This window comes from Thermobia domestica, chromosome 8 (genome assembly GCF_964235325.1).
Source record: "Thermobia domestica chromosome 8, izTheDome1.hap1.1, whole genome shotgun sequence".
Classification (NCBI taxonomy): Eukaryota; Metazoa; Arthropoda; class Insecta; order Zygentoma; family Lepismatidae; genus Thermobia; species Thermobia domestica.
In genome coordinates, this window is record NC_137461.1 from 22,632,083 (window position 1) to 22,655,313 (window position 23,231).

The 23,231-nt window shown below is 35.8% G+C and overlaps 1 non-coding gene across 1 annotated transcript; it reads right to left on the reverse strand.

Moving 5' to 3' along the window:
• Positions 1-7,987: 7,987 nt before the first annotated feature.
• On the reverse strand, positions 7,988-8,060 carry TRNAT-UGU (transfer RNA threonine (anticodon UGU)). The gene has a single exon. It is a non-coding gene; the product is annotated as a tRNA-Thr (tRNA).
• Between the last annotated feature and the right edge of the window lie 15,171 nt (positions 8,061-23,231).

Below are 23,231 nucleotides of genomic sequence, written 5' to 3' on the forward strand. Positions count from 1 at the left end.
CATTTGTGTCCTTAACGATGTGCAGAATTTCCGGTCGACAGGAATGTATTTTTTTTAAAATTATCATTATTACATTTTTTTCTTTAGTATAATAACTACATTTATCTCGTAACACTGAGTGCACAAAGTGCGAGGAGTCGCCGTCAGATGTCAGCGTGGTATTGAAACTCAACAGAGGTTTTAGTTTCACATGTTCGCAGATAGATGGCTCTGACAGTTGAAACTATTTGTACTTCAATGACTGAAGTGACATAGGATAGGGGTTGGACATTCTTGAGGGTGCCAGATATTGGCAATGTCAGCTTTACTTTCTTTGGGGAAAAGAAGGTGGAACGTAGGGGGTACATAAATTTTTAGGGGACAGCTATTTTTTTTTACTGAAAAAGAGAATTTTCTATACTTGATCTACATTTCATTGGTGACGACGTCAGAGTGGGACGAGCGGCAAGTTCCCCCCAGCGATAGACGTATATTCTAATGTAGATTAAAAATATAAGCTGATACTACTGTTTCCATATATATTACAAAACATTAGCTTTCCCAGGCCCGTATTTATATATCGTGCGCCCCTGTGCTCTAAATAATTTTCGGCCCCGCACAAACTTGTGTTTCAAACAAGGAAACAAGACGTGATTTTTCAAACATACTAGCTAAAGAATAACATGGGGGCATTTTTAAAATAACCGAAAACGACCAATATTAGAGTTGAATTCATAATTTTTGCGGTCGCTGAGATGAAAAATGACAGTTTTAATCCAATTCGACTACAAGGTCATACTCCACTCTCCATGGAGGAAGCAAGCTGTTAAAAATAATCGAAAACGTCAGATATTAGTGTTGAATTCATAGTTTTCGAGGACCCTGAGTTTAACAGCATCAGTTTCCATGATGTTCAAGTTTATCCTCATCATGTTGTGCGGGGTGGAAGAGGATGACTTTTTAAAAAATAATCAGATAAGCTAGCTAATTAATAACTACTGTAATTAGAGCGAATTAGCATATTTTCTCGCGGAACTATGCAGGTTGCTAGTTTTAAATATTACTTTATTGTGAATCTTTAGAAAAAATCCAAAATTTTGCCGCCCCCTAAATTCTGCCACCCTGTGCTCAAGCACAGAATAGCACTTACCTTAAATACGGGCCTGGCTGCCCCCAAAATCTCTGACACTCCATTTGCTCCCCAATGTAATTAAAGCCGGCGTCTCACCAACTTCAACACATATGGAGCAGGCGTAGCCGTCGTGGGGAGGCTACCCCCTTTAGAATCGTTACTGCTGCCAGAGCTGGGACAGTTGCCTGGAGTGTCCGAGTTCTACATACTTGTATGTACAGGTCTACGGACCAACGAACTAAATTTATACAGACTTAAGTATTAAATTACCCATTATCAATTATATCTTTCATTTATGCCATATACCATACGTTGCACTTAATTTCTGTCAGTTATTTACAAGAATTATAATTTTACTGTAACAAAAGTCTTAAACTATTGTCATTATGTCAGAATTATTGCGCAGCATCAACACTATTTCTCTTTAATTATTTAATAAAAGTGGGACAAAACTTAAACTTCCGTGGAAATGGACTGTACAAAATGAGTTATCTGTTTTGAAATCTATAACACAAGGACTTGATAAAAAGAGTAATTAAGAACTAATGGAAATTACGGAATGCATTTTTCGAGAAATCCAAAGCAGCAAAAGTTTTTGAAAATAATACAGTATATTCCCATTAATCCAGTCAAGTAATACACGAAAAAAAAATGAAATCTTTGAGTTTTACGTCCCACGGTTATGTCGGTTAGGCTAAAGGAGACGGTGATGATGAGTAATGAATGAAATGGCGGAATGAAGAAAGTGGGAAGAAACGGGAGAACCCCGAGAAAACCCACGCACACGGTGTTTGTCCACCAGAAAGTTCACTTGGCGGGGGACGTGCCAAACGAGTGTTTAGTGTAATGAAAGTTCTGTGGTCAGATGATTGAAACATAATGTGAAGAGAACGTGGACTGGCCCAGCCACCTACCTTTCATTGCAGGATAAGTCCATGCCAATTTTAAGTCGAGGTGGGCCCATTAAACCTCCAGAAATCAGACCAGCATGCAAAAATGTATTTCTTGCTATCTTATTTCTCATTGATTTCTACCTGCATAAAAAATAATTTGTAAAACTAGAACACTTTTTTCTTCAAATTTATCTAGATCAAAGGGTTCCATAAGTCCCATAGCTTTTGGGGCTCAAGGGCACTAATTTCTCTGTAATTGTGTGAGCGGGAGGCATTCAGATGTGTGTTCGGTTGCAGACAAGGGTCTAATAAGGCATATATGAGGATTTTAGCACAAATTGAATACAAATTATGCCAAATATTGTATATTTATAGAAAATACATATAACAATAAAAATTCATAAAAATACATGCGGGGCCCACCTGAGCACTGAGGCTCCCGTGCCCCACCGGCCCCCAAGGGTCGGCGCTCTTGGGCTATGGGGCAACTGTCTTCCATTTAAGTTTCCCGCCACTCGAGGGATTCGCTTCAAGTTAAAATTTTATTACTCTATATGATATGAATAAACATGAGTGTATAAGTCAAGTTTGGAATCGGTTCACCATAAGCAGAAAAGTGAACTGTGCCCATTTCAGTACAATGTGTATTATTAAGTTCTCCAGAAGTATTTTTTCTTATATAAAAAAAAAGTGCTTAAATTCATTACACAAGTATCTAAATGCACCAATTCTAGCTAGGTTTATAAATGAGCGTGCTCTTTTCTTTTTTGTTCTTTTTTCTTTTTCTTTTTTTCTTTTTCTTTCTTTCTTTCTTTTTTCTTTTTCTTTCTTTCTTTCTTTTTCTTTTTTTTTTTTTTTTTTTTTTTGTAAATTAGAAACATTGGTGAATTTGAACGTTTGCTTTGTCCAATCTGTGAGAAGAGACTTGAAATACTTATCTGTCGTTAAATAAATTATGCTCAAGAGGACTGGAAGTGCATCTATTTCAAATGATATTTGTTTAGTTGGCGGAATTTATCATAGTCTTTTTGTTTGTTTGTGCAAAACTATAACGCGCTAGTTATTCGAACCAAAAACAAAGAAAATACCTTGATTTAAGTACACTTGGTAGGTTATTTTACTTTAAAAGAAGTCAACAAAAATGGGGATATTATTGTAAGCTGCAAGTTTTGTGAGCAGAAAAGAATCTCTGAATCTCTAGTGTTGTGTATGTTTATAATCAAAAATGATAATACAAAAAATGAAATGAAATCTTTAAGGTTTACGTCCCACGGTTATGCCGGTTAGGCTAAAGGAGACGGTGATTATGAGAAATGAATGAAATGTGGAATGAAGAAAGTGGGAGGAAACGGGAGAACCACGAGAAAACCCACCAGCACGGGATTTGTCCACCACAAAGTCCACATGGCGCGAGCTGGGATCGAACCAGGGACTCCAAGCACCGGAGGTGAACACTCTACCAGTACACTGCATGCGTAAGAATGATTTTTTTTTTTGTAAAAAAAAACTTTCAGAAAATTTTATAATTAATATTTTGCTTTTATATTAATATTCGTGATTCAATTTGCGGGTTAGTAAAGCATATTAACAAAGTCAAGTACATTTTATAAATATATTAATACAGTGAGCTCTTATTTTGGTCCAGCAGGGTAAGCTATATGATTACAACTCCGCCTCTGTCAAGAGAATTTGAAATTTGTGTTTAGATAAATTTGAAAATGACGTGTTAAAATTTCTACAGAATAGTTCTAGACGCTAAGGCTCTTCTTCATACGAGGAGCTCAAAAAGTATGAACAATGTCGTAGGAATCTATGTATACTTATGTTTTGTGTTAATTTTGTTTTTTGTTCCGAAAAACACGCTTGTTTCAGTTTCAAATTGTATCCCCAACTGCACGAATGGTGTTGATCTCCGCGGTTATTTTGAGTTTAATCAATTCAGTCTGGAAGATCTCCGGGGTTATTTTGAGTTTAATCAATTCAGTCTGGAAGATCTCCGGGGTTATTTTGAGTTTAATCAATTCAATCTGGAAGATCTCCGGGGTTATTTTGAGTTTAATCCGTTCAGTCTGGAAGATCTCCGGGGTTATTTTGAGTTTAATCCGTTCAGTCTGGAAGATCTCCGGGGTTATTTTGAGTTTAATCAATTCAGTCTGGAAGATCTCCGGGGTTATTTTGAGTTTAATCAATTCAGTCTGGAAGATCTCCGGGGTTATTTTGAGTTTAATCAATTCAGTCTTGAAGACCTCCATGAGATCAATTATATTCTCCTCTGAATTTTATTACTTCATGACAAGGCCAGTTGAAAATGATAGAATATCCTTGTAAACTCTATTCACTGTATTTGTGATAGCCTAATTTTGAGAGAGAGAGGTATTGACTCCTAATATCCCCACCTGCCTCTGGGTACGATCCTATAGAAGGTCAGTAAAACAGGGGTATGATGCCCAGTTATTTTTACGAACTATTACTCAACGTAAGTCTTCTAACTGTAAACTTCCATAGCATTCTGATTTTCAGCACGCATGAATAAGGGAAACAATTTGTAAACTCAGTTCTTGGTAAAATATACACTTCTATGGTCAGTTATCAAATTATCTTAAAATCATTATTTATTTTGATTGATTTAGGTATTTATAATAGTTTTTACTTTAGGCACAGTTTTTGAGAGTCTTGTTTTATCATTGATAACTATAGCGCAAGAATGTCTTATCTCGTGAGAACACTAGCAGTAGTCGATTTAACCTAAGTGCTGTGACTACAAATAGACTACTATAAGCATAATATTTTAAGGATAATAAAAATATTTACTTTCACTGATTGTTAGATGATGAAATTAAATCAAACCCAGTTGTATAGTTTAAAGTATACGTTTATAAAGTAGAAATTATTTAGATAGTCATATCTTTTGCTGTGATGAAAAGTTTGAAAACGGACTTTCAAGATCTGATATTAATAATATAGTGTGTAACATTATGAGATTTAAGTAATCCTCAGTTTATAGTTGTGTCTAAATAAGTGCAAGTTTAGGATTCGAGGCAAGGCAGCGTCAGAATACGATAAACTGTTTCGAACTCCCATTTCGTGCAATTATTATATTTAATGTAAGTGATACTTTAGATTAATTTTGTTTAGTACTCAATTTTTATATCGTACGCGTCTTTGGCGTGAGAGACCCGGGTTCGATTCCCGGTGGGAGCTCATGTGGTTCGGATTCCACGTTAATTAGTAGGTCCACGTCTCATATAGCCTCGCTGCTGAAAGGGACGCTAAACTAAAATCAAATCAAATCAATTTTTATATGTGGACATAACATACCTATTTATTATCTTCAACTTATTCACTTTGTAACTGTATAGAATTTAGTGCAGGCGAATTCGCCCGCGCCATTTTGGTTCCAGCTTGTGCCGTAATTAAAGATATTTAGCACCATATGATTTAATACAATATTTCTACTTTGGGACAATAACAGTGCAATTGTCGACTTGGCCAAAGTGCTGCGACTGTAATTATAAAACCGAATGAAAAGCTTTAAGGCACTAGCAAACTTAACATTTATAGCCTACTAAGACTACATTTATGTCGGAGGCACTTACTTTAAAACACTGATAATAGCAAGGATGTTATAAAATAGACGATCTGCCCATAAAACAAAATCGTGAAGCCATACGTCACAGCTTCGCCACACCTACTCTGTCCACTCCGCGCCACTAAGATCGTAATGTTTGGAGCCAACAATCATGGCGGAAACGAGAGTGGCCAATCAGACGTGCCGGCTCAGCCGATGCTCAGCTGTTTTTTGGCCTCATTGAGTTCATAGGATGAAGATACATATGGGCAGATCCTCTATTTTATAACATCCTTGGATAATAGTAAAGAAGAAAGAAAGAAATAATGAATGAAACGAATGTAATGTTGTTTCAATAAATGTCTTTGACAGTAATACAAGCAATAACGAATTTTGGTCAGATGCAGTGACTATGCTAGCTTTAATTTCTTGAGGGGGGTGGGGAAGAGACATTGTGAGGGGCAGCTATTTTCCGTATACCGAAAATAATTGTTTTATATTAGTTGGCCTTTATATTAGCTGACATCACGTTAGGAGGCTGAGGATGTCACCGCGGGATGCCCGCCCTCTTCCTCCCCTAGTGTCGCCGCTGCTTAGATGATTATTTCAATTCATTTGATAAAATAGCCTTTTATAGCGTACGTTATTTTAAGTAATTTCAGAGCATAATATAATAAAGAAATTGCGCAGATTTTTATATATATATATATATATATATATATATATATATATATATATATATATATATATAAAGAAGAAAATTAAGATTTAAAAAAAAATATTTAACTGTGATGAGCATCTACAGCAAATTGGTTCACAAGGGAAATTATTTTTGTTTTCATTTATATAATAGTACCGTACGCAAGGGAAGTTGGGGTTAAACACTCCTCCTTGAGCAAGACTTTATGTAAAAATTAACATATTGTATATACAAAAATCATGTTTGTAATGAAAGAATATGAAATTGTGTGCTTCAACACCTCTTAATGATATTCTGCGTACGTCACTGTAGACTAAAAACAAACTTGACCTTAGGCATCGAGTACATGCGTGCTCCGCGGCTCAAGCCTGGTAGCCAGCCCAAAAATTTAGGCGGGCCGATAGAAGTTAGGGGGGTGATCCAACCATACTATAGTTTATCACCATATTATAGTTCATTTGCAAGCCTAGCGTGAAAATTTTAGGGGGACTGGTAAAAATTTAGGGCGACCGGCCCCCTTGACCCCTCTTGGATATGGGCCTGTCAAGCACCCATTAGATTTTTCTCTCTTCCTTTAGCAAATATTGCTCAATACATTTGCAACAGAATTTCAAATATTAAAGAGTTTCGTTCAATACAAAATTTTCAGGTGATCGTGTAAAAATAAATGAATAAATTAATAACTAAATTAAAATAAAATAAATATCCTTATGCCTTTCATTTCATTACAGTAGTCTGTGCCCCCTTGATTGTTGTTTATGACATCCCTCCCCCTTAATTTGAAAACAACTGATGTATTGGATGTGTTAAAATTTGAAAACAAGACTTGCGACGTGATTTATCTTAGAAGTACCGAAGCGTGACCACACATTGAAAAAATTAAAAGTCAGGGCCCATGAACTAGATAGTTGTATATTCAACACTATAAATTCGCCATATTGCCATTAACTAATTTCAACCCCCAACCACTAAACTCCAGAGAAGCCTCACACAAATCATACGCCGCCATATTTAATGAGAGATCGGATAACTGCTGGTTTAAAGGAGAATATGCGTTAAAAATAAGAATGTTAAACGTTATTTTCCAGAGATGTTATTAATTGACCCCTTTTACTTTCGTTTCAATTAGTGCTGTTAAATTTTCTTTCAAATATTTGTTATTCGGATAATATTCGAACATTCTGTTTCCTGATTTCGTTCCTGAGCAGAAGGGATAATTCTGAAGTTACAAAATAAACAATACACGCTAGCTCCGTAAAAGTCGAAAAAAGCTCTTCTTAAGCTAGTAAAGAATGGTTTCATCCAGTATAATGGTACAAGAGTATTCATAGCCAGGGCCGTGCCGTGGAAGGGGCGAGCGGGGCGACGGCCCCGGGCGCCGAAGTAAGGGGCAAAAAATTCGGAAGAAAAAAAACGAAAAAAGATATGGAAATTGCTTGGATTATATGTATGGGGGCGCCATCGTATACTCCCGCCCCGGGCACTGATTTTCCACGGCACGGCCCTGTTCATAGCGGTGAAATCCCATAAGCAGAAGTTAAGGAACCTGAAGTATTCATAATATACTCGATTTTATCATAAAACAAAAGCACCAATTTATAATTTATAGATAGAAACAATTTATAATTTATTAGTAAAACAAGTTATAATTTATTAGTAAAATAACTTATAATTCATTAGTAAATTAACTAGAAAAAATTTGAACTCCTATGTTCAGCCCCCTGTGAGGATCGAACTCACGACCCCTGGTTTACAAGACCAGTGCTCTAACCACTGAGCTAAGGAGGCGACGAGCAAACGCACCCGTCGAGAGTGAGGTCGCTTATCGACCGTTGTTTGTTTTATTCGGCACCGCATGTTTCAAGTTCACTGTGATGTCACATTAGTGAAGCGTTATGGCAATGACAATTTTTATTATTTAGTTATATGATTAGTCTATTCTTAAACTTTCCTTAGCAGTGCAACACATTGTGTTCACCGACACGCTAAAGTGGAAGTCTACAATAGCCTATACAAGTATTAAAAGATCAATAAAATCTCACTTCCGAAGAGAGAAAAGTGCAAAGCACTGTAACATAGAAATTGTTGGAAAATTAATAATGTATATAGCCTACATTGACCATTGATTTATTATATTGATCATTGTAAAAATAAATAGAGTAGATTAAGAGTAGTCCGTCAATTTTTTAAATGCATTTTTGTTTCACTTTTCTTGCTATAAATGATACCTGGCTAGGGTTGCCAGACGTCCCGGTTTTCAATGAAAGAATTAACTGTCCCGAAAAAGGCTTTCGGGACGCCTGTTTGTCCCGGTTTTCGTACTTCAGATTGAAAAAATTCAACCTGTAAAACGGAAACTTTTCGAAAGATTTGTGCAGCCAATTAATTTTATTAAACAAACAACAACGGGTTTGAAAATGACGTCAATTCTTTCGTCCTATGGGTTGTTTAGTTTCCAGAGGGGAAGAAAATGATTTAGAAAATATACAAAAACTTTTTTTTTAATCGTTCTGATTTAGCGTAAATGTATCTTTTCTTGCTAACTGCTAAATTTGTATTTATTTTAGGATAATGTTTCTGACAGATGATGCAGCAAAGAAAATGTCTCTCTTCAATCATCATAAATGGGAGGGTGTGTCATAATTGTCGTAATATTTAGGACGTGTTAAACACAACAAAACGGAATTCGGAAAAAAACACGCCAGGCAATTCTTCTTATGTTATCTTTTCATATTCTTTATACATCACTTGTGGGGCTTTTTTTTTTTTTTTTTTTTTTTTTGCGTTAACTGTGTACAGAACGAGTTGGAAAATTGAAAATAGTAACCTGGAAAAGACAGAATTAATTTATCAAATGTGTAGGGACGTGAAGCTTTTGTTTTATTTTATCCCTAAAATTGGTGTTATTTTTCGCGATTTAATGCAAGCAAATAGGGATTGATTTTGTAATGATTTTGAAAAGCAAGTATATTGTAAACATAGAGAAAGTGGTCTGTGAAACCTATTAATAATTAAAATAAAAGTTTAAATTTAAACAAATAGTTTTAAATTTTGACATCTTAAATTTAAAAAGAATAAATTATACATATTTTCGGACTTACCATCTGAGAAAAAATGGTTCGATATTTCTCCTAAACTTGGATTTATTTAATGTATGATTTGAATACATATATCGACTAAAAACCATACTGCAGTGTTTCAGAACATTTTCTTCACTTAAAAAAAAAAAAAAAAAAAAAAAAAAAAAATCACAATAATCTTATCTAAAATGAAATTTATAGTATAGTGTTTATTAACATTTTCTTCACTTCAAAAAAAAATCAATTCACAATATACTTATTTAAAACGAAATTCATATCATTATCAACATCAGTGATGCCAATTTGGTCTATTTTTGTCTAAATCTAGCATATTGGGAGAGGCACTTAGCCAAACAAATCTACAAAATACTTATAGCCTGAAATATAGTTTATTTTGTGAAACACTTTTGCCATTTTGGCCTTTTTTATTAGCGTTAAATTGATTCTAAAAATACTTTTAAATGTTATTTTTCAAACTGAGATTTGTCATTATATATTATCGTATTAATTGATTTCTTTAGACAAGTGAGAGTTTTATTACGCAACAAACACTCGTTTTTCATTCTTCTTGCCTCTCACCGCCCAGAGATTTACAACTACTTAACAATAGTTATCGAGTCAGAAAGAATTTTAATATCGCTCCCGTCACGGTCGATTTTGCTTCATTTAATTATTTTAATTTTCATATTTCATTGCAAGAATGAAAGTTTTCTGATAGAAATGTAGTAAACTGTTCGGTTCTTCAAGCAGGAGAGATTGATGTTGTTTATTAAAAGAAACAAATAGGATACTGCTATCTAATTAGCTTGAAAACTCTCAAAATAAATCATGATGATTCATGTGTGTGTACGGAGAAATAAGAAGTGTTTGTAAGGACTATGATCTGCCGAAAGTACTGAAAATTGGGACGATGTTAGTCTACACAAATATCACCAACCCACAGTCCAACGATGGTGCATCCAGTTCCAGCGCCTCAGCTACTGCGACGTCATCGATGATGACTTATTTCAATTCAACTGATAATATGGCTGTTGACTTTCACAAACCAGATGAATTGTTGATGGATTTTATTGTAGTTTAAAGACATGTATGTTGCATCTTAGTCTTCAGCGAATAAACTTCAACATTTCAAATTTTACTATAACTCACTCACTATAATATGGGTTATAGGTTAGCAGTTCAGAATCTAGCCATTTAAGTTAAAAAAAAAAAAACTTATTTTTGAAGTCCGTTTAGCCTATTTTCTTCAGATGTTGTTGGCAACACTGATCAACATACATTTTCACTTAATGGCGAATTTATAGTTTCTTCAATTTTTCTTATTTTTCAAAGGACAAAATTGTCAATATTTCCACATTTTCTTCTTTAAGGTTTTGCCTCCTTACCGCAACTACGGAGTTGTATTCTGAAAAATATCTTTCAGAATAAACGTTGGAAGTTAGTAAAGATATTGTTTCGAGAGTATAGGCAGCAAAATATCAGGGGAAACTTTCACTAACCAACTGTTCTAAAAATAACAGGACTGATGGTCTTTTCTGAATCACATTTTGTTGCAAAGAAAACTTGTGTTATTTTATTAGTATTACCGGTAAACATGACGATTTCGCGAATCTATCGCTTTATGCAATGTATTTCGGAGTTATTTTGAAAAGGTACTAAATTCGCGTTATTTCGCGATTTAAAAACACCAAAAACAGCCTCCTGTCATATACGGTATTTGGGTATATCTATATACTTTACTTTGCCTGTTTCAAGTTTTCGACGTTATCGAAAACTTCACGTCCCTACAAATGAGTAAGAATCCTGACCTTATACAGGGTGTTTCAAAACAACGCCGACAACGTTTGGAAGGTAATTCCTGACACCAAGATAAGACAAAAAGTATAGACCATTCTGGACAAATGCTTCCTTTCGGAGTTATAGACTACCGAAAACAAAAAAATAAAAATAAGTTTAAAGGTCCATATCTTGAAAACTATGGAACTTACCGTACTCGGGTCAAAATTTCACTTAGTAACTAATATGTGATCTATCCAAAAATACATGTTTCAGAATCCTAAGGTACTCACGAAGCAATGTTTATAGAGGGAATTTGGCTACGGGCATATAATTTGAAGTACTTACCAACTACCTCTATAAAAATTGTTCCAGAAATGTCCTAAGATTCTGAAACTTTGATATTTGGATAGGGCACATACTAGTTCCTCAGTGAAATCTTGACCCCACTACGGTAGGTTCCATTGTTTTGAAGCTATGGACCTCTAAAGTTCATTTTTTCATGTTTTCGGCAACCTACAACTCCCAAAGAAAGCATTTGTATTTGTGCACCCAGGATGGTCTATACTTTTTTGTCTTATCTTGGTGTCAAGTATCACCTCCCAAGAAACATCCTACATATAGCCTAAGATTGGTGTCCCGGTTTTTCGTTTACAAAATCTGGCAACCCTAACCCTGGCGCATTCACAAATAATTGAATACAGAACAATTTGATAACATTCGTTCAAACTGATGTGCCCTGGAAATGGTTACATGCTATCCTATGATATGCAATTGTTTCGTCACGAAATTTACTCGTATAGTGTCTTAAATTGTTTCTTAGGGTAGAGTTGCATTCGAGGGTACAGATTAATTTTACGAGAACTTTCCCTTACAGGTACCGTATAAATGTGTTCGGGCGTATGCCATAAAAAACAACCGAGTATGTAAAAAGCACAAACTACTTGTGCTAGGTGGCCACCAAAAAACAAGAATGCTATCTAACCCAAGTCGTGGTTGGATTGCAGCAGAGGGGCGCGTGATAGAGTGAAATTTATCTATTGAGAGCAGGCGTGTTATCAACGAAGAGTATGTGTAACGCCCCTATATATAAACGATTCTACAATTGTATCATTAGTACAAATTACTACTTACCTCTTGTAATCCTTTTGTATTTGGCAACCCTGCTGAAACATCATGTTCGCGGGCTCGCGCAAGGGATTCTGGGTACTCGAAGCTAAACAAGAAGACGCAATGGTAACATTAACTTTTGTGTGTTAACAAAAACTAAGTCAAATCTCTATTTACATTGGCCATCGTCCTATTTAAAAGTGTGTTTGATCTACTTCATACTCTAGTGAGCCGCTTCACATGTTTTTCATATGTACCGCTAATTTGCATAGTATAAAATTCTGAATGGAGTTGGGTAATACTTATTCGCCCTAGCTACCACGTGAGCCATCTTTGTGTGGGTGCACGTTTTTAGGTTGGACTGCATCCTGTCATGTCATCATATTCTGATATCTAGTGTGAACCATTCTCAAAGCGACTTGGTCATCATGTTGTTAGTGGCCTGTATTTTTAACTTGCAGTTTGAACTAACGTACTTAATGTCCAACTAAATTCTTAGCAGCGGGGCCCCCAACTCATTCGCAATGTCCGTGAAGCGAGACGAAAGTAAGCACTCTCTTCATCTGTACTATTCAGTGATATCTGTGTCTTCATGTAATATGGAAGCATCAAGAGTTTGCAGTAACTTCGCCTGTAATAATATAACACTCTGGGAGTGGAATCCAGAACATTGTTATCATTGTGAGTTATTTGAGTGGCAAGTATGTCTACAGGGTTATCATTTGTTCATACTAATCTTGCTCATGCTGTTTAGCCACTTAATCGCACGTAACCTCGTAATCTATGTGATCCATCACTTTTGGGTGGCTATTCAAGAAGTTAAGAACCTATCATCGCTTCAAGTGGTTAAAGTGGAACTTTGTGCATAGGCTCACGCCTGAAGTGTTAATCAATAAGAGTTGATGTGTATATATGTTTTCATTAATCCACTATCTGTGATCTTCACAAAGTGTTCAGTTCCTATATTATCGTTATGATGTTATAATCTTACTACCTATCGGTTAGACTTCAGTTTATAATCATAAATAAGCATATTATCATCGTTTTCAAGCTGTCCAGTGAACGTCATGGATTGGGTGCACACCAGCTCCCACCTGCCCCGACCGGGTTGTGTAAAAATGAAGAAATCTTCTTGTGTCTAATCTTCTAGGCCATATAATTCAGAGGAACCTCTCCACAACAGTGATCATTTATTTTGTCCAAGTTTTGTGCATCGTGTGTGCTTTGAGCAGCAGTTAGTGTGTATATCATTTATTTTCCTATAGGAATGTGTTCCGTTAATAGTGAAAGTGCATTTGTAAAAGGTATAATAATTTCTGCTTGTTTAATACCTGTCAAAGGGGTAAGTACCCTATGTTATGAGTGCCCGCCTTCGCAGCAGGCTAACCATAATTCTGCTTTGTACAGAATTATCTTTACTATTGTTGATTCATGGAATCGTGTTTACATAGCACCCTTATGTGGATTTGCTGATGTACGTCTTAAGAATGTATTTTCTACAAATGTCTATTAGCACTTATCAACGCTGAAGTACGTCATAGGAATACCACTAGCTACATGAATGTCTAGTTAACCGCTATTCATTGAGTTTATCACTGTCTGAAACATGAATACGTTTTCCGTATTTAAGAGGCACTTGGCCATCTAGCACAAGTTGATCAGGAATGTTGTCCTTTTGGTTTGCTATGTTAAGGTCACCATGGAATTAACTTTTGTCAGTTCATATTGATCACTTTATGGTCTTTCCCTTTTAATTTTTGTCCGAGTGCGCCACTACATGACGATTACATGGGTTTTTGTTAATCAGATCATTACGTCTCCATAATTATGACGTTTATTTGTACCCAGCATCTTGACCGAGGCTTGGTTATTAGCAACTCGTTGTCCGGTCTATTTATAATGTTGCATAACTACATTTGTCTAATTTGTCCATCCTTAGCCCACTTTTATGTCCTCATTCAGTTAGGACAAGTCATTTGTTTTATGTTTATATGCGAGGTAGTGAAACTCTATCTAGCATGATGTTTCTTTGGGGTTCATTATTGCCATGGTAGTTACTCATAAGTTTGTCATGTTGCATTTTTAAGTATTACATAATTGGTGTAAACCCGACTAGTCGTGGTAAATAAGTCTATATTTTGCTCGAGCCATTTATTCTATTATCTGTTAAGGTCATAATAAATTACTCATTATGCCATTTTATTATATATATATATATATATATATATATATATATATATATATATATATATATATATATATATATATATATATATATATATATATATATATATATATATATATATATATATATATATACATATATTTTCAATATCTTTGATGTGTGTGTTTAATCGAGTATCATTATTTTCAACTCAGGTGTAGTTATATCGTGGGTGTAAGTTTATTCAGTTATGTACCTGAATAAGTTACGAAGTATAACATTGCAGAGGGTTCTCAGAAATCAGTCGCAATAGTAATCTCAGTATAATTTTGTTGTCATATTTGGCAAGATCGACTACTCTTAAATTGTGAAAATTCTTTCAGTTAAATAAATGTTGCAACACCCTACCATAAGTGTTATATTTGAGAGATCAACACTACTGTCTTCTCTTTCAGCTCCTGCATTCTCATGAGATACGCATAGGTAAGGAAATCACAGCACAAGGGAAGGGCTGTTTTCTGTGCACTCGTAGAGTGTGCAGGGGGCAGTCTCGCACATGTTGGATTCGTTTGCCGTTGTACTAAAGTTTTTTTTTTCTCTTTTCCCTGTTTTGTTATTATCGCATTACTTTAGCGCAGTTTATTCCTGTGTTAGCATCTTGCTTTATTCTTCTCCTGTGTCATAGGCTGATCACAGGTGGCGACCCCTATCATATACTTATCATCTCAGTGCTCCGGTACTGAGCAATCAAACTTAACTGTAGCCTGCCAGGGATTGGGCCCTCTGGGGCGCTACATATGCACATAAATAAGAATAGTATACAAAGAGACTTGATATATCATTAAATCACATCGATTATAGCACTTGTAATAGTTTCATACTTGCAACTCTATACTTGTAAACATAAAATACAGGTTTCCTATATCATTTAACAAATTAGTATGCCTTTGTTCAGAGGCGGATTCAAGGGGGCTATGAGGGTTATAGAACCCCTTAACGCTCGGGTATACACTGGATAAAATGGACTTCAATCCTGTTTTACACTGGGTAAAGCGGCAAACTATTGTTTAGCCCCTCCTATCCTGGATCCGCCAATGCCTATGTTATACAGTTATCTTTGATGAGGACTCTTTCATTTCAACCCAAGTAATGTTGTTAAAAAAACGTTTTTCTGTTTAAAAAACCATGGGACGTAAAACTCAAAGAATTGATTTTCATATATAGACTATTGTAAAATATTTGTACCGTATGAGTTTCTAGCCTTTAATTTATGCTGCATTTTATGGTAATTACCTACATGAAAACACTTCTTACTTATAGACGTTAGATACATTACAAATAACTACCGTATTTTGCGGACTATAAGTCGCACCTTAATTTTAGAGCATTTTTTAAAAAATACCATAACATTTTTTATCATTTTTGTTATTAGATTGTAAAGCCAGAAAGTGTTAGCAAGCTTGTGAATCACCACAATTCATGTTCGTCGCATTGGTGCACTGCTGCTGCCAGTTGAATCCAATGTTGCCAGATAGAGATAGGTTTCCCGCAGCATATGATATATGGCCAATTTTAAGACTGGCGGGAATTTTAAGTCAAACACTGGACATTTTAATATTAATTTCGAGTATGACACACACCTGAATTTTGGAGGCAATTTTTCGAAGAAAGAAGTGTGTCTTATAGTCCTTTGAAAGGAAAAACGAAATTTAGAATATTAAAAAAAAAAAAAAAAAAAACGTACATTTCTGAAAAAATACGACTTTTTTTTTATTTACAACACTAAGTATAGCCTTTGTGATGCCTTTACACTTCTAACATTACACAAATAATCATGAAATAATGGTTTCCAACATTGTGAAAAATTCCTCCGACAGTGGAATTCAATATCACATAATCCTCTTTCATATGCACTCACTCATTGTAAGCGTCGGGTGGGGACACTCGGTCGAAAAAATTTTAAAAAAGCTTTTCCGGGCCTGCCATCCTCAATGAGGTTTTCCTTATTCACACCAGGTAAATACCGGGGTGGTACCTAACTTATAGGTCCCAGGCCTCTTTCGTCCTTCTCCGATTCTTCCTTCTTTCCCTTTCCCCGGAAAGACCAAAAATCTAATTCCTAATCCTTATAATTGTAACCGTACAATTACCATTTTTATGACGCACTATTATTAATCAGCATCAAAAGATATACGGTACATTGTTTTCTTCTTCATACATCAGCGCACGATAACTCTAGCTAATTTCAAATTCTGAACGCGATATTTTTAACACGAATAACTTGGCAAGATAGCCTAGTGTTCTTTTTCTTCTTCTTTTTAAAAAGTCGATCCCAAATGTCTAGGGCTCCCGAACTTACGAGTTTATCTTTCATCGGCTATTCTGAAGTATCATATCATAGGCTATATATTTTAAATAATGTCTACTGTAGTTGTGGCTGATGAACCACTCCCTAAATTCCTAATAGAAATTCAAATAGTTCCCACAATGCAATAAAAGTGACTCGGCGGCACTACCGGCTAGAGTTGTAACTAACTGTATTGTCTGCTACTGGCAGTAGCTAAGTGTATCATTGGCTAATTCTATCATACTCACGCGCTCTGAATGATTTGATTCGTTCTTGCTTTTAGTAGTTCGTAGTACCCAATTTCCTTGAGTGGCGGCGCCACCAGTTTCCACAGTTTCAGCGGGAAGAGCAGTTGAATCCTCTTATAGCCCTTTTAAGTTTTTTCGTTCGTTTTCGACCGATATTGTAGTGTCTTAAAGATTCGATTAAAAGAGAACCAAGACTGCTATTTAGTTCCGTTTTTTTTTTTAATTTTCCTAGAGAGGAGGCATTCAAGAAAGCCTTGGAAGGGTCTATATGCTTCCGAGCGTCAGAACATAGGCGGGTATGACGTCATCAATTTACAAATTCCCTTTTTTTAGGGAGGTGTAACTTCAACATTTTTTGGTGAGCTTCTCTTTAACCCTAGAATACTAATATTTTCCATAAACAATCAGTGGACCCAGAGCCGCCCACAGGGGAGATGTATGGCGCAAGCTGCGCCATTGAGAAAAATTTGGGGGGGGATTTTACTCTACTTTCGAACTAGCAATTTTACTGTCGGAATAGCATTAAAACACTATTTTGAGAAGCTAATTTTCAAAAATTTTCCGGGGTGAACCCTCTTACCCCCTGCTTCGATACTCGATGAATGAAGTACCGCGCAAGTAGCCGTATGAAAGGAAAGGTTGGTTCGTTTTAAGAGAGAAGGGCCACCCACAGGAGTGATGAATGGCGTAAGTTGTGCCATCGAGAAAAAAAAATGGGGGGAATAAAAAAATTGGGAAGAATTTTACGCTAATGTCGAATAAGTAATTTTGCTGTTGTCAGAATAACATTGGAACACGATGCGATTTTTTTTTTAATCTCGAGAATGAATCCCCCTACCCCCTGCTTAGAAACTCTATGAATGAAGTACCACGCAAGTTGCTATATGAAAGGATGGGCTGGTCGGTTTATCGCTTTGTGTAGGTAATTTGCCCATTTTCTGCTGGGAGCATTTATTTGTTTCTTATTTATACCATGTACGACACTTAATAAGTAATGCTGTTCAATTCCTACATGATGTATAATAAATTAATTAATGATAATATTTTGTATAGTTTTCTGTTTGTGCGATTACATTTTCCAGGGCCTGCGGTAAACTGAAAACCAGCTCAAAAGTGGCATCACTTTGAGGGGGGGGGGGAGTGCGCTATCAGCTTTGGGGGGGTGGGCACCCCTGAGTGGACCCATTAGTTTTTATGAGAATTTTTTCGGATCTCTTCGTCAACATAGAAGGGGAGTTCAGAGGGACAAAATGGTAAAAAAGGGATATTTTTTGACCAAAAATCCCACTTTCGCGATTCTTGCTCCACTCGGCTACATGATAGGGACATTTGAGTGGTACTTTCTGAAAGCCTACTCGATTCTGAAGAGAACGACGTATGAATCATCATCCTACGATAATTAGGGACGTGTCAGGAAATTTTTGAAGTTTGTATAGTATCCTTGGGAAATTTCGGAAATATTCGCAGAAAAGGAAAATATTTTTCCCGCCCTTAGTATTGCGGGTGATACCATTTGAAAGGCTACTCCAAAACGACGTATGAACCATAATTTTACGATCATTAGGGGCGTGTCAGAATTTTTTTTTAATTTGTAGGGTGCATTGTAGGGAATTTTTGGGTGTTTTTTTATGCTCTCTCAACATGGATAACAAATTTTCCCGACCTTACTATTCAAGACAGGAAATTCGAATTTGTCACAAGTAATTAGTACACTACGTAGTATTTTTCCAAATTTTTGGAGGTTTGTGCGCAGACCCGGTAGAGCCTCAGGGGGCCCCAAACTTTGAAAAAGTTTTTTTTGGGCAAAAAAATCCCGATTTTCCCTCAAATAGTTCCCTTCTGGTACATCATAGGGACATGTAAGTGGTACCATTTGAAAGGTTGTTCCATTCTGAGAAAAACGAGGTATGAACCATTATCCTAGGGTAAATAGGGATGACACTGTCGCTGCTTATCTGAGACTCAAGAAAAACGCCGAAAAAGGCAAGAATTTAAAAGGGATAGACTTATACTATACGCGTGGAAGTCTATTTCGCGTGTTATCTTCCAGGTTTTCAACACCACGTTTAAATTGAAATGTCCGTTTGACAACAGTTAAATATTAAAGAAGCCGAGTTCACAAGAGTATTATATACGTTACGTATCGTTACGTTGTTTCTGTTGCTTTCATTCCCTTCTTCGCCAAATTACTTAATAACTATTCCCTTTTCAAATATTATCTTTCTAATGACTGCACTGAATTTGCGACTTTTAATTTTCAGTGATCCCGACAATAATGCAAATTGTATAACCTAAGATTATCTATAATAATAATAATATTGCACGGTACTCTGTTAGAAATTATCGCTGCCATCTATGAGTCCTCCGAGAAACTATTAAATCGCCCTTGTATAAATTTTTCAAGAATTTCTTTTCACTATCGCTTTGAAGTTTGGGAGCAAATACTTAAAACACATTAAGGTTCACTAGATTCTTAAAATACTTCAAGGCCTAACAGATGTTCTTAGGTAGAAACATACGAAAATATCAAGTCTACAAATCAACATATTGGTAGATCTGGCAAGATAGAAACAGGAGATAGTCATATAGTCTTATATTCCCTTGAGACTGGTTATACATGGTGCTTAAAATTCTCCTGCAGAGTAAAAGTTTCATACGGACATACCTTAGCGTAGCCAGGTTTCTTTAGGAAGGAAAGGAAATCTTAAAACAATTTTCCTTACACCTACCAAAATTTAGTTTTTAAAAATACAAATAATATGAAAATAAAACTCTCTTTTAGCCTTAGGGGCTTCCAGATGCCTAATTATTCCTTCATGAACGCTTTGATGACTATAATAAACTTAGATTTTAAAATTTATTATTATTATAATAATTGTTATTATTGGCGATTTTATTTTATTTTTTTTTCTTTTTTTTTTTTTTAACAAAAATGTATGAAGAAAAGAGAGTATCTATCGTGTCCTAGTGAGAAGTGGCAGAGGAGTGAGAGTCCTCAAGTGAGTAGCACAGAGGATTGAGGAATTGAAGGCCTAGGGACGTGCACTATTCAAAGTCTCTGTCACTTAGGCGCACTATATACTGTGAGATAAATCCTAGGAAATATCTTACGATTTTCCTCGAGTTAAAATCTCAATGTATATGACATCAGATCGCATGTCATTTCCTATTTTCTGAACGATCCTATGAGATTTCTCTTGTTTAGAGCACTCTCCATGTTGGAGAGAAAATTCGTAAGATATCGATTTAAGCGACATCAGGTGAAAGAAAGTGAAAACAAATTTGCTTTCTTCCCGCCAGCAAAGATGCTATTTTCGCACTTATTAGTACATGTGAGGAGAATACACTTTTATGTAATACAGTCAACGCTCTATCACAACAGACATGCAAGGCAGATGGCACTAGAGAACATCATTGGTCGAGTATGCGTTCTGAGACATGGCACCTCTTCGGAGGATGTGAAACAGGTAAAATCTTCACGTGTATGGCACAAAAGGGTAGGATTTCGTATGAGATATATCGTAACATTTGTCCTAAGATAAATCATAAGATATTTCCTAGGATTTATCTCATAGTGTATAACAGGTCTTACAGTAGAGTAAATGCATCATTTAACCTTTCGTTTTAACACGTAAAATATTGCTAGTAATCATTTTACTATTTTAAACCTCCTAGGTACATAAAATTATTTGCACTATTTAAGCAAAAATAATTTTGTATTGTATTTTATATACAGGAAGATTATAAAGTTTTGATTCATTTTTTTGTGAAAAAACAGATTTTAGAATCAAAGCAATAATGGTAATGTAATTTCTAACTTATAGTAATACATAGCAGTGGTTGTCAAACTGGTTGTTACCGCGACCCACATTAAATATTAAAAAAGTATTTTGTGACCCTACTTTATTCATTAACACATTCCCATTCTACGTAAAGGTGGTGTATTTCAACCCAATTTTTGTAAACCATATTTCTAATTTTTCCATAGATAGGTAACACAGAGCTAACACTATACCCAACGCAATGCTCTACCCCGTGACAGATTTTGATTCACCCATTCTCTTTCCATCCTAACCCAGCATCTCTACTGACTTAGAACAGGGCAGGGCTTTGAGTAGCCATTTACGCTTCACCTCATTATCAAATGCTTCCAACTTTCATTTTATATATATAAAGTATTTTACAACATAGGCCTATGTTTCTGCACTAAAATAAAATTTTCATTAATAAAAAGGAAAAAACTTCTCGCGACCGCGACCTACACTTAACACTGATATATAGTAACACATTTTTTTTTGTAGGTTATTTAAAAGTTAGTACCCGGGAAGGAAAGCATAACTGGTTTATATGAGTTATTGAGAGGAGGTACGTACCAGGAGATTCAAGAGAACTTCTAATGTAAATTCCATAAGCCTGCTCCCACCAGAGCTAAAATTAGATTGCAAGAAATTCAAGAGCACAGGTAGCGTGCACGATGTGAAACGTTTCGGCAGGCCCAGCGTGTCAGGCGACACTGTGCAACGGGTAGGGGATGCAATTATCAAATGCCCGAAAGAATCATTCAGATGGCTAAGCAGGTAGTTGACTTACATTATGCGTTACTTTGAGTTAGGGCTTAAATTATCATTAGGTTGGATGAATTCTGAGTTACTATGTCTTAGGAATTAAATTTTATCATTATTGATTTAATTCTAATATCCGTTTTTCACAGAAATGGATCGAAACTTTATTATAACTCTGTATATAGGGTCATTCTGTGACTTCGTACAATGTATATAAATCAGAAAAGGATCGATATAAAAGGATGGGACAAAAACAGAGAAAGGAAAGTGTCAGGGGGTGCATGAAGTGGATCATTTTGCTCTACTTTCAGGTCTTCTTAGAGGGAACAAGGTCACAAAACAAACAATTTGTAGGTTCCTTTATTTTTTTGGCGCGCGCGTGTGTGTGTGTACGCCACCATTTATGAAATGGCCACCATGTAACAGGTGGGTTGCAGCTAAAACGTTTACTGTTTATACATCAGAAACGGTTGGAGTTAAAAGAATGAAAGAAAAACTGAGGTAAGAGAGTGTCTAAGGATGCATGGATTGGAGCATTTTGCATGACTCTCAGGGCCCTCTAACATGGAGTCCTGGTGATCAATCGAGAATTTTAATTCACAAAATATGCCTTGTGACAGGGTGTTTCTGTACTTCGTCAGTGACCATATCTCCGAACTCGTTGAAGATATTGTTACCAAACGATAATCTAGACAGTAAAACTGGAGGAGGGCAACCCAACCTATTGGGGACGGGAGCGTTGTCCTCAGGATGTCACTGTTTGGGAACATAACCTAACTTCGATATTTCACATAGGAAGATAATGCAATTGACAAGTCATTTGAAAAGTCCCAATTCCCAAGCTGTTGGAAAATATTCGGCAGTAAGTCGACGCACGTCCAAGGGCAAGATAACCGGGACTAAGGCAATTGAAGTAATAGCCAATCGAGACCAAGACACTGTATCAGACAAGGCAAAACCATCACAACATTCTTGGAAAGTACTAGTAATATCAGTTAGTTATGCTTGACAACAAGATAAGCAGAAAGCACATTACTGATATTCATAATAAGAAATGAGTATGGTAAGGATGATTCGCATGATTCTTCAAACTATGCTCTTACGGCAACCAATGTGGTATTAGTAAGTGCAAAACCAACTTATTAAATAGGTTATTAATAGCCCATAGAACTATGACGTGCTTAGCATTTGTAATAGACTAAAAGAACACACTAAGTAAGACAGTGCTACACTAACTAAGCATTCGAAAAATTGAGTAATCCTAGTATCAAGCAATATGCAAAGATTCTAATAACACTATGGAATGAAAAATTATATGTTGAATTCGGAACTTAATGAGTTTTATGACATGCAAATCGTTTTTAGGCGATACGAACAATGAATATACTTGTGGTTAGGATCTGTTCAACACAACTTACAAATGTTCGAAATGACCACTATTTACTTTCAAGCAGTAATTGTTAGGAGCATATGTGTGGTGTATGGCTTTCAGCTCTCCTTCTCCAATAGCTTGGAACGCTGCTGGAATCTTCCGTTTCATATTTGCTATGTTTAATGGCCTGTCTTGATAAACAGTGTATTTTAATCGCCTACAGAAGAGAATCCATACATGTCAGGTCAGAAGACAGCGCAGGAAATGCTACAACGTTTATCATTTTCATCATTTATCTCA